The sequence below is a fragment of the Phyllobates terribilis genome, unplaced genomic scaffold (assembly GCF_046119375.1).
Source record: "Phyllobates terribilis strain yellow unplaced genomic scaffold, ASM4611937v1 Scaffold_167__1_contigs__length_4167997, whole genome shotgun sequence".
Taxonomy (NCBI): domain Eukaryota; kingdom Metazoa; phylum Chordata; class Amphibia; order Anura; family Dendrobatidae; genus Phyllobates; species Phyllobates terribilis.
Genome location: NW_027362927.1, coordinates 2,128,639 through 2,141,911, shown reverse-complemented (window position 1 = coordinate 2,141,911; position 13,273 = coordinate 2,128,639). Strand labels below are relative to the sequence as shown.

The 13,273-nt window shown below is 47.6% G+C and overlaps 2 protein-coding genes across 3 annotated transcripts in view; one reads left to right on the top strand and one right to left on the bottom strand.

Moving 5' to 3' along the window:
- LOC141207923 (oocyte zinc finger protein XlCOF7.1-like) overlaps window positions 1-13,273 on the top strand; it is a 456,010-nt gene that overhangs the window by 314,200 nt on the left and 128,537 nt on the right. The window lies entirely within an intron of this gene.
- LOC141207917 (uncharacterized) overlaps window positions 1-13,273 on the bottom strand; it is a 162,495-nt gene that overhangs the window by 81,378 nt on the left and 67,844 nt on the right. The window contains exon 2 of one of the 2 annotated variants that reach the window (XM_073664483.1): window positions 7,325-7,414. The gene's annotated coding sequence lies outside the window, so the exon portion shown is untranslated. Of the gene's footprint in view, window positions 1-7,324; window positions 7,415-10,782; window positions 10,865-13,273 lie in introns of those variants that run through there. The other variant, XM_073664482.1, reaches the window with a different exon arrangement.

Below are 13,273 nucleotides of genomic sequence, written 5' to 3'. Positions count from 1 at the left end.
CATAATCCCTATGAGGAGGTAAAACTTGCGACTCCTCCTCCGAAAAAACCCTCCAAAAATCTTGAATAGGTACAGGTAATTCCACTTTTACCACAGCCGCAATGCGACCATTACATTTATCATAGCACTTCGAACTCCAAGACTTAATCACATTAGTAGACCAGTACAACCAGTCCAACAAAGGATTGTGCAGTTTTAACCAAGGCAATCCTAGAACTGGAGAGGGCAAATTATCTTAAACAACCAAGTCCAAAATTTCTTTGTGATCTCCATTGATAGTGAGAGGACATGCAGCAGTCTTGTGAGTAATACATTTCAAAGGAGTGTTATCAATTGCAACCACAGAAATAGGAGATGACAAAGGTTTGGATTTCAATTTAAGTTTTTCCAAAAACCCTTTATCAATCACATTAAGTGTTGAACCAGAATCCACAAATACCTGAAATTCAATCAAATGTCCCTGCAGAGTAGTACACCCAGAAAGGAACACTCCTGCAGAGCGTAAACAGGCTATACGGGCGTAACTGACCTTTTTTTTTTTCTTTACTTAAACGACGCTCACAATATTTAATCAAATGATCAGCTTTACAATAAAGACACAAACCTTCGGCGAATCTCCGATCTCTTTCTTGAGAGCGGAGTGACATCGCCCCAACCTCCATCGGTTCTCCGCTGTCAGAGCAGATTTTCTGGAAACTAGGACCTGAAGTTACAGGAGTTTTTACATCATTGACCCTGGACCTTATTCTCCTGTCAACACGAACAGCTAACTGCAAAACTTCCTGCAGAGTCTCAGGTGCAGGGAATGCAATTAGCAAATCCTTAACGCTTTCACCTAGACCAGCAAGAAAAACTTTTCAGCGCCGAATCATTCCACTTAACTTCTGAAGCCCATCTCCTGACGTGTGTGCAATAAATTTCAACATCATCTGACCGCTGATTCAAACATCTAAGTTCTGATTCAGCAGATGAGATTCGATCAGGATCGTCATATAATAGCCCCATAGCAGAAAAAAATTCCTCAACAGAACTTAAACACGGATCATTAGGTTGGAGAGAAAAGGCCCACCCCTGTGGTTCTTTGCGCAAAAGTGACATAATAAAACCAATTCGCTGTGATTCATTCCCAGAGGACCTCGGTCTCAAACGAAAATATAATAAACAAGCATTTTTAAAGAAAAAAAAATCTTGCCGTTTACCATAAAAAATATCAGGCAGTCCTACCTTCGGTTCCACAAAATGCACTCCAGGACAGCTACTCACATGTTGCTGAAGATCGGCCACCTCCAGAGACAATCCCTGCAGGCGTTGAGACAACTCCTGGACGGAAACCATATTGATCCCCGAATTTCTTTCCTTTTAGTTTTTTTGGGCTGGACTTACTGTTATGATCTGCAACATAAACTAAGGAAAGAATGGGAAAAGCTGTCCCTACAGTAAGACTAAGCTGAATCCCTACGATGTAGCGGGCAGCCTGTTCCTTGTGAACAGACTCGCCTTCGTCCTCGGCTAGTCTGAACGGAGACCTATAGAATAAAGGGAGGGGTCCCTAAAAGAACTAAGGACTGGGACAAAAATGGGACACCTCCCAACAGAAGTTGTTGCAGAGCAAAGAGACAAACTGACAAAATGTACTAGAGGTCCCAGAGGACCAAACAAACTAGACATAGATAGGCACCGAAGTACCTGGCTAGAGAGACAGGCAAAAAACACTGAAGTCCAGCAAAGCCAGAAGGGAGCTGGAATATATAGGCAGCTGGTCACGTGACCGCAAAACACAAGATAGCAAAAACTAACAGGAGGGTTCTAACAGCCACCCTCTGGTTTTTAGCCCTACAGGACTTCTACTTCCATTTAGAACATAGAGCAGGGAAGCTACATGGTAATGCCGATGCCCTCTAAAGAATCCCCTGTCTGGTAGTAAAATGTGCCAAGCCCCACGGCTTTAGGCAGAGGGGGGAGGTATGTAAGGTAGCTAATGGTCGCGTAGTCGATGGGAGGTATGTGTCACAGAGATGGCTGGTCTCTGTGATGTAACCCGGAGTGTTTCTCTAGGGCACATAAGCACTAAGAGGATCGTTTGGTGCACCTGTGAGACGTATTACGGGTAGCTAGGAGAGAATGGGCGGGTCCAGCTACCCACATACCTCACCTCTGGGTGTGGTTAATAGCCTATAAAATGAAGGCTGTTGTTTGGCACATGGTCTGTGTGTTTTGGAGGTAGAAGGCCTCCTGTGTATGTTTGTCTTCAGACCAAGCCAGGATACTAGACGCTACCCTAGCTTGTGTGCCACACAGGCCTGGCTGAGCAGAGACCTGCTAAGGACATTTACTTTGTTTACCTGATCTAAAGGCTATTTGATTTTCTGTTTGGCTTCTGGGTTTATGAAATAATAAACCCAAATGAAATTTTAAAGGAACATGTCTCTTGTCTTCCTCCCATTGTGTTCCAGTGAGTAAAACCCCTACAAAATGTATAATGGAAAGGGTATGGTAGTCAGAGAATGTTTCAATAATCCGCCTCAACGCATTTCCCCAACAGGTTCATTAGGAGGCTTGATACTGGGATGATAATTCATGATGTTCAGCATAGTGTGCCTAATAGCCAGGTAGGTGTCCATGTATAAATATCCCACTTCATCCAAAACCTCTCCCAGACTAGGAGGCTCATTCCCATTCCTAGAGGTGAATTGTCACAGGATATACAGAATGGAGTCTGTCTACAATAATATACTGCGCCTACGCTACTTCTCATGAGCTAGAGGTTCGATAATGTCCATCACCTAGTGTGCATGTCCGGAAGTGACGTGCTTTATGCTGAAACACCAGATAAACTGATTGCCACCGCGTCACTTGTACCTGTGACTGCGCATGCCCGTAGTTATCATTCCACGCCGGAGCGCCTATAGGATCATTGTCCACAAATGTGCATGCCCAGATGTCTGCGCTCCACGCCGACGCGCATATGGTATTGGATCGCATTCCACCAACAGAAAAATCCTCTCTCTGAGATCAGTATCATGGGAGACTAAAAACAAGTATTGCACATCCTCCCATCATGCAATAGGCATGTAGATCTACTTTATCACTAGAAAAGATATGGGATGGTGGCCCACAGTATACTCCTAAATGGTCATATTATTGCATAATTAGAGGTACACAAGGAACACCACACTTGTTAGTTACTAAATGGTATAAGTGGGATATAACAGATAAGAAATAATTCTGATATAGAAGCTCAGATATCTTGATGAAGTACAACAATATGTGAACCCCATTCACAGAGAACTGAGTAGCAATGGGTAGAGTAAAAAATCAAAAAATGTAATCCGGAATGGGTTTGTATTCATACAAAACAGGCATAGGAAATTTGCTCATTGAGTCCCTTAGGGGCTAGTGAATCCAGTCTGGAAATCCACTCACTTTCCTTTTTGAGGATACATCTATTGAGATCACCTCCTCTCACATTGGGTTTAACCACCTCAATGAAGCAAAAGGAGATGACTCTTGTTTCACCTCAATGTGCACTGTTCATGTGTCTCACTAATGGGGTGTCCCGATGTCATGCCAGGTTTGAGTACAACACAGAGAGTCACGCCAGGTGTGAGTCCAACACAGAAAGGGAGCCATGACACTAGGGAAAAGGGGGAAGAGGTGACCTCCTAATCTGGACTAGCGTCACCCTGTCTCCCCCCTAGCGTTCACCTCTGACGCTGAAACCCACGTCCTCTCCTCTGGACCATAGCCTTTTAAGTGCACCAAGTATCGTAGAGAACGACGTTGGAGATGAGAATCTACTATTCTCGAAATCTCGAACTCCAAATTACAATCAACCATTACTGGGGGCGGTGGTCTGGGGGCAGTGGTAGAGGTGAGGGCTCAAGAGGTTCTACATACCTTTTGAGTAAGGACCTGTGGAACACATTGTGAACCTTAAGGGCTCGAGGAAGTTCAAGACAAAACGCTGCTGGGTTAATGATGGCGGTAATTTTGTAGGGACCAATGAACCTAGGTCCCAGCTTCCAAGAAGGAACTTTCAATCTTATATTTTAGGTAGACAACCACACAAAGTCATTCACATTCAGGTCCGGACCTGGCAAGCTTTTTCTGTCAGCCATACGTTTATACCTGTCACCCATGGTCTTCAAATTACACAGAACACCCTGCCACACCAAGGAGAGCGACGAAGCAAACCGTTCCACTTCAGGATGTCCAGAAGCTCCTCCCCCATTGAAAGTACCAAACTGTGGATGATAACCATATGCACCGAAAAACTGTGATGGCAAATTCTTCCAGCGGTAAGTAGGATGCCCGATTTTCGGAGACAAAACACCTGAGGTATGTTTCCAAGTTTTGATTGACAGGCTCGGTCTGAACACTCGACTGAGGGTGGAAGGCAGAGGAAAAGGACAGCAGTACTCCCAGTCGAGAACAGAATGCCTTCCAAAACTTGGAAACAAACTGGATCCCCCAATCAGACACCACATCGGAGGGAACCCCGTGAAGCTTCACAATCTCATTTATGAACACCTGAGCAAGTGTCTTAGCATTGGGAAATGCAGGTAAAGCGATAAAGTGAACCATTTTACTGAACCTATCTGCTACTACCAAAACCACCATTTTGCCAGCAGAAACCAGTAGGTCAGTAATAAAATCCATGGACAAGTGTGTCCATGACCTGCTAGGGATAGGTAACGGAAGAAGAGTACCAGACGGACGGGTGTGCGAAACCTTAGAACGCGCGCAAATCATACAAGCAGCTATGTGTTCAACTACATCCCGATGCAACCCCGGCCACCAAAAACGACGAGAGAGGAGGTCCGCGGTTGCCTTACCACCTGGATGCCCAGCAAGCACAGAGTTATGATGTTCCTTGATTACTTTACGGTGCAGATCAGGTGGTACAAATAACTTTCGTGAAGTTCTGGAGGCAGGGGCGTCCCCCTGAGCCTCCAGCACCTCACTCTCCAGTTCAGGAAAAAGAGCCAAAATGACTACCCCTTTCTGTAATATCGGGGCAGGGTTCTCATGGTCACCACCACCAGGGAAGCTCTGGGACAAAGCATTAGCATTGATGTTTTTGACCCCTGGGCAAAAAGTGACAACAAAATTGAACCTAGTAAAAAACAGGGACCATCTGGCTTGCCTAGGGTTGAGACGTTTAGCTGACTGGAGATATGACAGGTTCTTATGGTCAGTAATAACAGTAACAGGATGGACAGCCCCCTTCAACCAGTGTCGCCATTCCTCGAACGCCAATTTGATCACCAAAAGTTCTCTATTACCCACGTCATAATTTCTCTCAGCTGAAGACAATTTTTTAGAAAAGAAGGCTCATGGACGCCATTTACCAGGGAACGAACCCTGAGACAACACAGCCCCAACCCCGACATCCGAAGCATGGACCTCCACAATAAAGGGTTGAGAAACATCAGGTTGACTGAGTATAGGTGCAGTGGCGAAATGATTCTTTAAGGAAGAAAAAGCCTGGCATCCAACCATTTGGAAAAATCAGACCCCTTCTTAGTCATGTCAGTAAGGGGTTTCACTACAACAGATTAGTTTTGGATGAATTTCCTGTAAAAATTAGTAAAGCCCAGAAAACGTTGTAGGGCCTTCAGGTTCTTGGGACGTTCCCAGTCAAGGACTGCATGGATCTTCTCCGGATCCATCCGAAAACCTGAAGATGACAAATACCCCAAAAATTGCAACTCCTGAACAGCGAAAACACATTTCTCTAGTTTGGCATAGAGTTTGTTATCCCTTAATATTTGGAGAACCTGCTAAACATGCCCCCGATGGGTCTCAAAATCAGATGAATAAACCAAAATATTGTCCAGATAGACCACCACAAACCTCCCCACCAAACAAGAAAAATATCATTTATGAAATGCTGGAATACCACAGGTGCATTAGTCAAGCCAAAAGGCATAACCAGACTCTCGAAATGTCCTTCCGGGATATTGAACGCTGTCTTCCATTCGTTCCCTTCTCTGATTCTAACCAGATTGTAGGCTCCCCTTAAATCCAACTTGAAGAATACCTTAGCTCCCACAACCTGGCTGAACAAATCAGGAATCAGAGGAAGAGGGAATGGATCACGGAAGGTAATTTGATTTAATTCTCGGAAATCTAAACAAGGACGTAGACCGCCATCTTTTTTCTTCACAAAGAAAAACCCTGCCGCCACGGGCGAAGATAAGGGTCTGATATGTCCCTTCTCCAGACTTTCCGCAATGAAATCCTTCATGGCTTGTCTCTCAGGGCCAGAAAAATTATACAGTTTGGACTTGGGAGTTTAACTCCGGGGGTCAGGTTAATAGCACAGTCATAAGCACGATGAGGAGGCAAATCCTGACACCCCTTCTCAGAAAAAACATCCTCAAAACCAGACAGAAAAGCAGGCAGAAACTCCGTAGAGACAGCAGCAATGGAAACATTCAGACAGCTGTCATGCCAGTAATCTCCCCATTCAATAATCTCCCCCGGTTTACCAATCCACCAATGGATTATGTTTAACAAGCCAAGAGATACCTAAAACAATCGGAGTAGGGAGATTCTCCAAAACAAAGCAAGGAATAATTTCACAATGAACTGACCCCGCCCTCAGTTTTACATTATGAATAATCTGAGTAAAAGCTTTCTTTGCATATAGCGGCGCAGAGTCAATGGCAAAGATGGAAATCGGTTCAGCTAAAGCACAGCAAGCAAGACCATGAGTTTTCACAAACTCAGCATCAACCATGCTGATCCTGGCTTCACTGTCAACAAACAAAGAAATTTTTAAATTTTGCTCTCTAGCACAACCTCTGCAGTCAGGACAAAGCGGGAACTGCAGTTTGGCCACAAATGCACCGCTTGTTTATCCAACTCCAGACTACCGAGAGTTAATCGAGTCTCTTTTTGTTTAGGAATTGAAGGACAGGTCCCAACAAAGTGTCCCTTTTTCCCACAAAAAAAACATACGCCTTTTTTCTTGCGAATCTCTGGGGAGATGTATGATGTAGTGACACCCCATAACTGCATAGGTTCCTCCACCTCCCCCAGTACTGGTTCACACCCAGACCACTCCCTTGGCAAAGGTACACAACCCAGACAAGAAGGCCCCGGAGAAGGAGGTCACACCCGTCTATCCCGAAGGCGCTTATCCAGACGTATGGCCAAAGACATGGCAGCCTCCAAGGACTGAGGGGTATCATATACAGCCAAGACATCTATCAACCTTTCCGTTAGCCTTTCACAAAATTGACTTTTAAGGGCTGAGTCATTCCATTTGGAATCCGTAGCCCATCTACGGAATTCCGAACTGTACGTTTCCACTGACCGAATCCCCTACTGAAGGTGACGTAGCTTAGACTCAGCCAAGGCGACTCGGTCAGGGTCATCATAGCAGAGGGTAAGAGCTCCAAAAAACCTGCGGTAACGAAAATGCCCATGAGTGAGGATGGCCCTGCAGTAGAGAGATCACAATACCAACCTGTTGCTCCTCATTACCGGAGGAGTAGGGACGAAGTTTGAAGTACAATTTGCATGCCTCCTTAAACACAAAAAACTTGTCCCTACCTCCTGAAAACCTGTCCAGGAGGGCAACCTTGGGTTTAGGCTGGACAGGCCTACCTGCAGAACCCCCACATTGGCGGCCTGTAACCGCTGCAGAACCGCAGAACCTCAGAGCGGAGGTCATTCACCTCCAGAGACAGACAGCGGAACTGCTCTGCAACTGATCCCATACTAAAGGGAGTAAGGAAAAAAAAGGTGCATTCCCAAAAACACACAAAGAAAAAAAAACAAAGTGTCAATCTTGTGTCGTTTTTTTTTTTTTTTCCAAAACGTGCTCGGTCGGTTATAATGTCACAACAGGTGTGAGTGCAACACAGAGAGTCACGCCAGGTGTGAGTCCAACACACAGGGGAAAGGGAGCCCAGACACTAGGGAAAAGGGGGAAGAGGTGACCTCCTAATCTGGACTAGCATCACCCTGTCTCCCCCTAACGTCCTTATACAGTCTCTGCAGCTGTCGCCGATCACGTGCCTCGCCCCACTATCCCCGGCGTAAGGCTATAGCTGGGGGTGAAAGAAGATGAGCACTAGTCAACCTCCGCTAGCACTCTAAAGACAAAAGGGGAAGACAACACAGGGGAATTACAACTTAGCTTTAGAAGAAACTCCAACAGGGCACACGGCCTCAAGACTCCAAAGAGGACGTGATGCTGCTTCAGCCAAGTTCCAAGTAGAAATGAGTATAACCGGCGACGCCCACCTAGACACACCAGGTATATATATACCCAGACTAAAGGGAGGTAGTCGCTGGGTCCTAAACACAGCCTCCTATCTAGGCAGCTGTCTGCATTGCCAAACGTGGAGATCTCCAGCAAACCACTGTAGGGCGACTGTATGTCACCTCGGACACACCCGACCATGGCGTATTTCGCCCAAATGCCCCCCGACACTCCTCCTAGACTGCCTCTTGGTCATGCATACATAATCTAGGAGGTAGGTGCATGTGGCCATATATACAAGTCCTGAGGTTTTACAGTTGGAATAATCCCTCTGGAAAAAGGTTTCACTTGTAGAGGAACTCGAGAAAGATTTACATGGTCTCATCCAATTACATGTACAACTTTCTCCACATCTAAAGAAACCACAGATTCTTCTATCTAGCCATGTCCCCTTGGGTGCAGGTTTTTATAGAAACTATGCACTAAACGGTCCCTAATTGACCAACCCTTTCTGAAAGTTATTGTGGGAGTAGATCCCACAGCACCCTCAGGTCTGGGTCGGGCACAAGTACATCCTAGTGTTTTCTGAGGTATTAAAGATATGGTCACTCTGATTGTCACAAGTTCCTATTACTTGTGTTATCCCATATTTTTCTTGGAGTCTTGGTTAGGTATGGAGGAGCGTCTGTCTCTCCTGTTTTTCTGAAAACAATCGTGCGGAATCCAAAATGTACTGTGGGTACCTTTTTCCTTGAATCTGGTGTTTATGTCTATTGCCTGTATATTAATATCTGTGACATTAAAGCAGTTTCTTCTCAACTGGATATTGCTTTTTAGTAGGATGGGGTGGTGGCTATCCCACTTTAATAGTTTATGGTAGATGAGTGTCCCTAGGGTTCAAACCAAGGCTGTGGAGTCTGAGTCGTGGAGGCTGTGCCCATTTTGGTGGAGTCGGAGTTGGAGTCGGTATAAAATGGACCGACTCCGACTCCTAAAATATATAATAAATTGGGTACAGTAGTTCAATGCAGTTTGTGAGGTATATTTTTTCATAAGAATTTGGGAAAGTTATGAAATGTCCTATAAATGTCTGTCCTATTCATGATCTAAGGGTCTAGACTTTTAGCTGAGAAAAATGTGTCCTACCGTAAATTTATCACTTAAACATGAGCCGTGTACGAGGGAGTCTGAGTTATGGAGTCGGTGTCATGGAAATTGAGGAGTAGGAGTCGAAGGTTTGGCTTACCGACTCCACAGCCCTGGCTCCCATCCCGTACTTTCTTGATTGGTACATCAATGAAAGGCAACTGGTAATAATTAAACTCTGATATAAATCTCATGCCCACTCTATGGATATTGAGTTCTCTGACAAATTCAAGAAATTGTTCACTCGTCCTTGACCAGATGATAAAAATGTCATTAATATATTTATACCATACCCCAATATATGGATGCCACCACTTATGATTATCCCTGAATATTGTGGATTCCTCCCACCAGCACAGGAATAGGTTAGCATACTAGGGGGCACAGAGGCTCCCCATCGCAGTACCCCTGAGCTGATGGAAGTACTTCCCTGTCAAAAAAGAAAGACGTTATGAGTAAGAATGAATTTTAGAAGATCCTCCATGAAGTCATTATGTCTGCTACACTCTATTGATCTCGATTTCAATAAACGTCTTACTCCTCTGATACCATCCTCATGCAGTATATTACTGTACAAAGCCTCGATATCTAGTAAGGCCTGCTCCCCTACATGCATGTATACATGCTCTAGCGTCTACATGTAGGGGAGCAGGCAGAGGGAAAACCAACTCCAGAGGGATTATTCCAACTGTAAAACCTCAGGACTTATTCCAACTGCAGGACCTCAGGCGGTACTGTGGGAACATTATACTGTGTGGGGGCATCATTCATACTGCATAAGGGGCATAATGGGGGCATTACACTGTGTGGGGGCATCATACATCCTGCATAAGGGGCATAATGGGGGCATTACACTGTGGGGGGCATCATACATCCTGCATAAGGGGCATAATGGGGGCATTACACTGTGTTGGGGCATCATACATCCTGCATAAGGGGCATAATGGGGGCATTACACTGTGTGGGGGGCATCATACATCCTGTATAAGGGGCATAATGGGGGCATTACACTGTGGGGGCATCATACATCCTGTATAAGGGGCATAATGGGGGCATTACACTGTGTGGGGGCATCATACATACTGCATAAGGGGCATAATGGGGGCATTACACTGTGGGGGCATCATACATCCTGCATAAGGGATATAATGGGGGCATTACACTGTGGGGGGCATCATACATCCTGCATAAGGGGCATAATGGGGGCATTACACTGTGGGGCCAGTAAAGGGGTCCTGTACTATGAGAACAATACGTTTCCTCCCTTCCTGTCTCCATAGTTGGGTCGTATGTAACTATTACAGGAAACAGAACAAAAACCTTATGATTCTTATAAATGGGCAACACAAGACCCCAAAAGAGTCTCCGTGCTGAGGGGGTTAATGCCCCCTGCGCCCAGTAATGGGGTCTCCACATACCTCCACCTGCAGAGTCGCCACCACATATATGGCTGCTCTGTGCGCACAGGAGCTGTGATGAGGTCACAGGAGGGGAGGAGTCAGGGGTCACATGATCAGGGGCCTCAGTGGATGCAGGACTCTGCTGTGCTGGTTGTCATGGTGCTGGATGAGCTGAAGTTTATGTGTGGGGTCAGGAGGGGTTTACAGTGTGGATGTAGCAGAGCCGTGTGTGTACGAGGTGTACGGAGCAGAGCCGCGTGTGTACGAGGTGTACGGAGCAGAGCCGTGTGTGTACGAGGCGTACGGAGCGGAGCCGTGTGTGTACGAGGTGTACGGAGCAGAGCCGCGTGTGTACGAGGTGTACGGAGCGGAGCCGCGTGTGTACGAGGTGTACGGAGCAGAGCCGTGTGTGTACGAGGTGTACGGAGCAGAGCCGCGTGTGTACGAGGTGTACGGAGCGGAGCCGCGTGTGTACGAGGTGTACGGAGCAGAGCCGTGTGTGTACGAGGTGTACGGAGCGGAGCCGTGTGTGTACGAGGTGTACGGAGCAGAGCCGTGTGTGTACGAGGTGTACGGAGCAGAGCCGCGTGTGTACGAGGTGTACGGAGCAGAGCCGCGTGTGTACGAGGTGTACGGAGCAGAGCCGCGTGTGTACGAGGTGTACGGAGCGGAGCCGTGTGTGTACGAGGTGTACGGAGCGGAGCCGCGTGTGTACGAGGTGTACGGAGCGGAGCCGTGTGTGTACGAGGTGTACGGAGCGGAGCCGCGTGTGTTCGAGGTGTACGGAGCGGAGCCGCGTGTGTACGAGGTGTACGGAGCGGAGCCGCGTGTGTACGAGGTGTACGGAGCGGAGCCGCGCGTGTACGAGGTGTACGGAGCGGAGCCGCACGTGTACGAGGCGTGCGGAGCCGCGTGTGTACGAGGTGTACGGAGCGGAGCCGCGTGTGTACGAGGCGTACGGAGCGGAGCCGCGCGTGTACGAGGCGTACGGAGCGGAGCCGTGTGTACGAGGTGTACGGAGCGGAGCCGCATGTGTGCGAGGCGTACGGAGCGGAGCTGCGCGTGTACGAGTCGTACGGAGCGGAGCCGCGCGTGTGCGAGGCGTACGGAGCGGAGCCGCGCGTGTACGAGGCGTACGGAGTGTAGCCGCGCGTGTGCGAGGCGTGCGGAGCCGCGCGTGTGCGAGGTGGACGGAGCGGAGCCGCGCATGTGCGAGGCGTACGGAGCGGAGCCACACGTGTGCGAGGCGTGCGGAGCCGCGCGTGTACGAGGCGTACGGAGCAGAGCTGCGCGTGTGCGAGGCGTACGGAGCAGAGCCGCGCGTGTACGAGGTGTACGGAGCAGAGCCGCACGTGTACGAGGTGTACGGAGCAGAGCCGCGTGTGTACGAGCTGTACGGAGCGGAGCATCGTGTGTAAGAGGTGTACGGAGCGGAGCCGTGTGTGTACGAGGTGTACGGAGCAGAGCTGCGCGTGTACGAGGTGTACGGAGCGGAGCCGCGCGTGTACGAGGCGTACGGAGCAGAGCCGCTTGTGTACGAGGTGTACGGAGCGGAGCATCGTGTGTAAGACGTGTACGGAGCGGAGCCGTGTGTGTACGAGGTGTACGGGGCAGAGCTGCGCGTGTACGAGGCCTGCGGAGCTGCGCGTGTACGAGTTGTACGGAGCGGAGCCACACATGTACGGAGCGGAGCTGTGTGTTTACGGAGACGTGTGTGTGGAGTCTGTACAGGGGTCTCTCTAGAGATTATCTTACCCCAGCATTATGGATTGGGAGACGGAGAAAAAGGGATTGAAGACATTTTATTGTAATTTCATTTTTTAGAAAAAACTGTAATAAAAAATAACTGATTAAAAAAAAAGGGTTTTGTTTTCCCACCATTTTGTTTGTAAGAGCCGAGAGTGAAGATGCTTTATCTACAAAAAAGGAAGGATACAGCCGCAGAAGCATTCGGAAAGGCTATCAAAGAGCCAAAAACACAACCAGGGATCTTCTACTATATAAGTACAAAGCATTGCATAAACAACCTGCTACAGATGATCAGGTACAATTGGTCTCAAATTTTCATAATCAGAGGTACAATTTCAAAGAAATAATAAAAAGCATTGGAATATTCTCTTTACAGATCCCATACTAAAACAGATTTTATTACCTACCCCGTGAATCAAAGCAAAACGCCTTGCAGCGCTGGGGTCCTGGGTTCAAATCCCACCAAGGACAACATCTGCAAGGGGTTTGTATGTTCTCTCCGTGTTTGCGTGGGTTTCCTCCGGGTTCCTCCCACACTCCAAAGACATACTGATAGGGAATGTAGATTGTGAGCCCCAATGGGGACAGTGCTGATAATTAGTGTTGAGTGAATTTGTTTGGCATTTGAAATTCGGGTTCATGTTCGGGGTTCCGGCTTGTTCGCGTCAAAAAATCGGCTCCGCCCAGAAACATCCCTTATTTGCCACGCTGTCACACAGATCTGCGTGACAGCGTGGCAAATCAGGGATGTTCGTGGGCA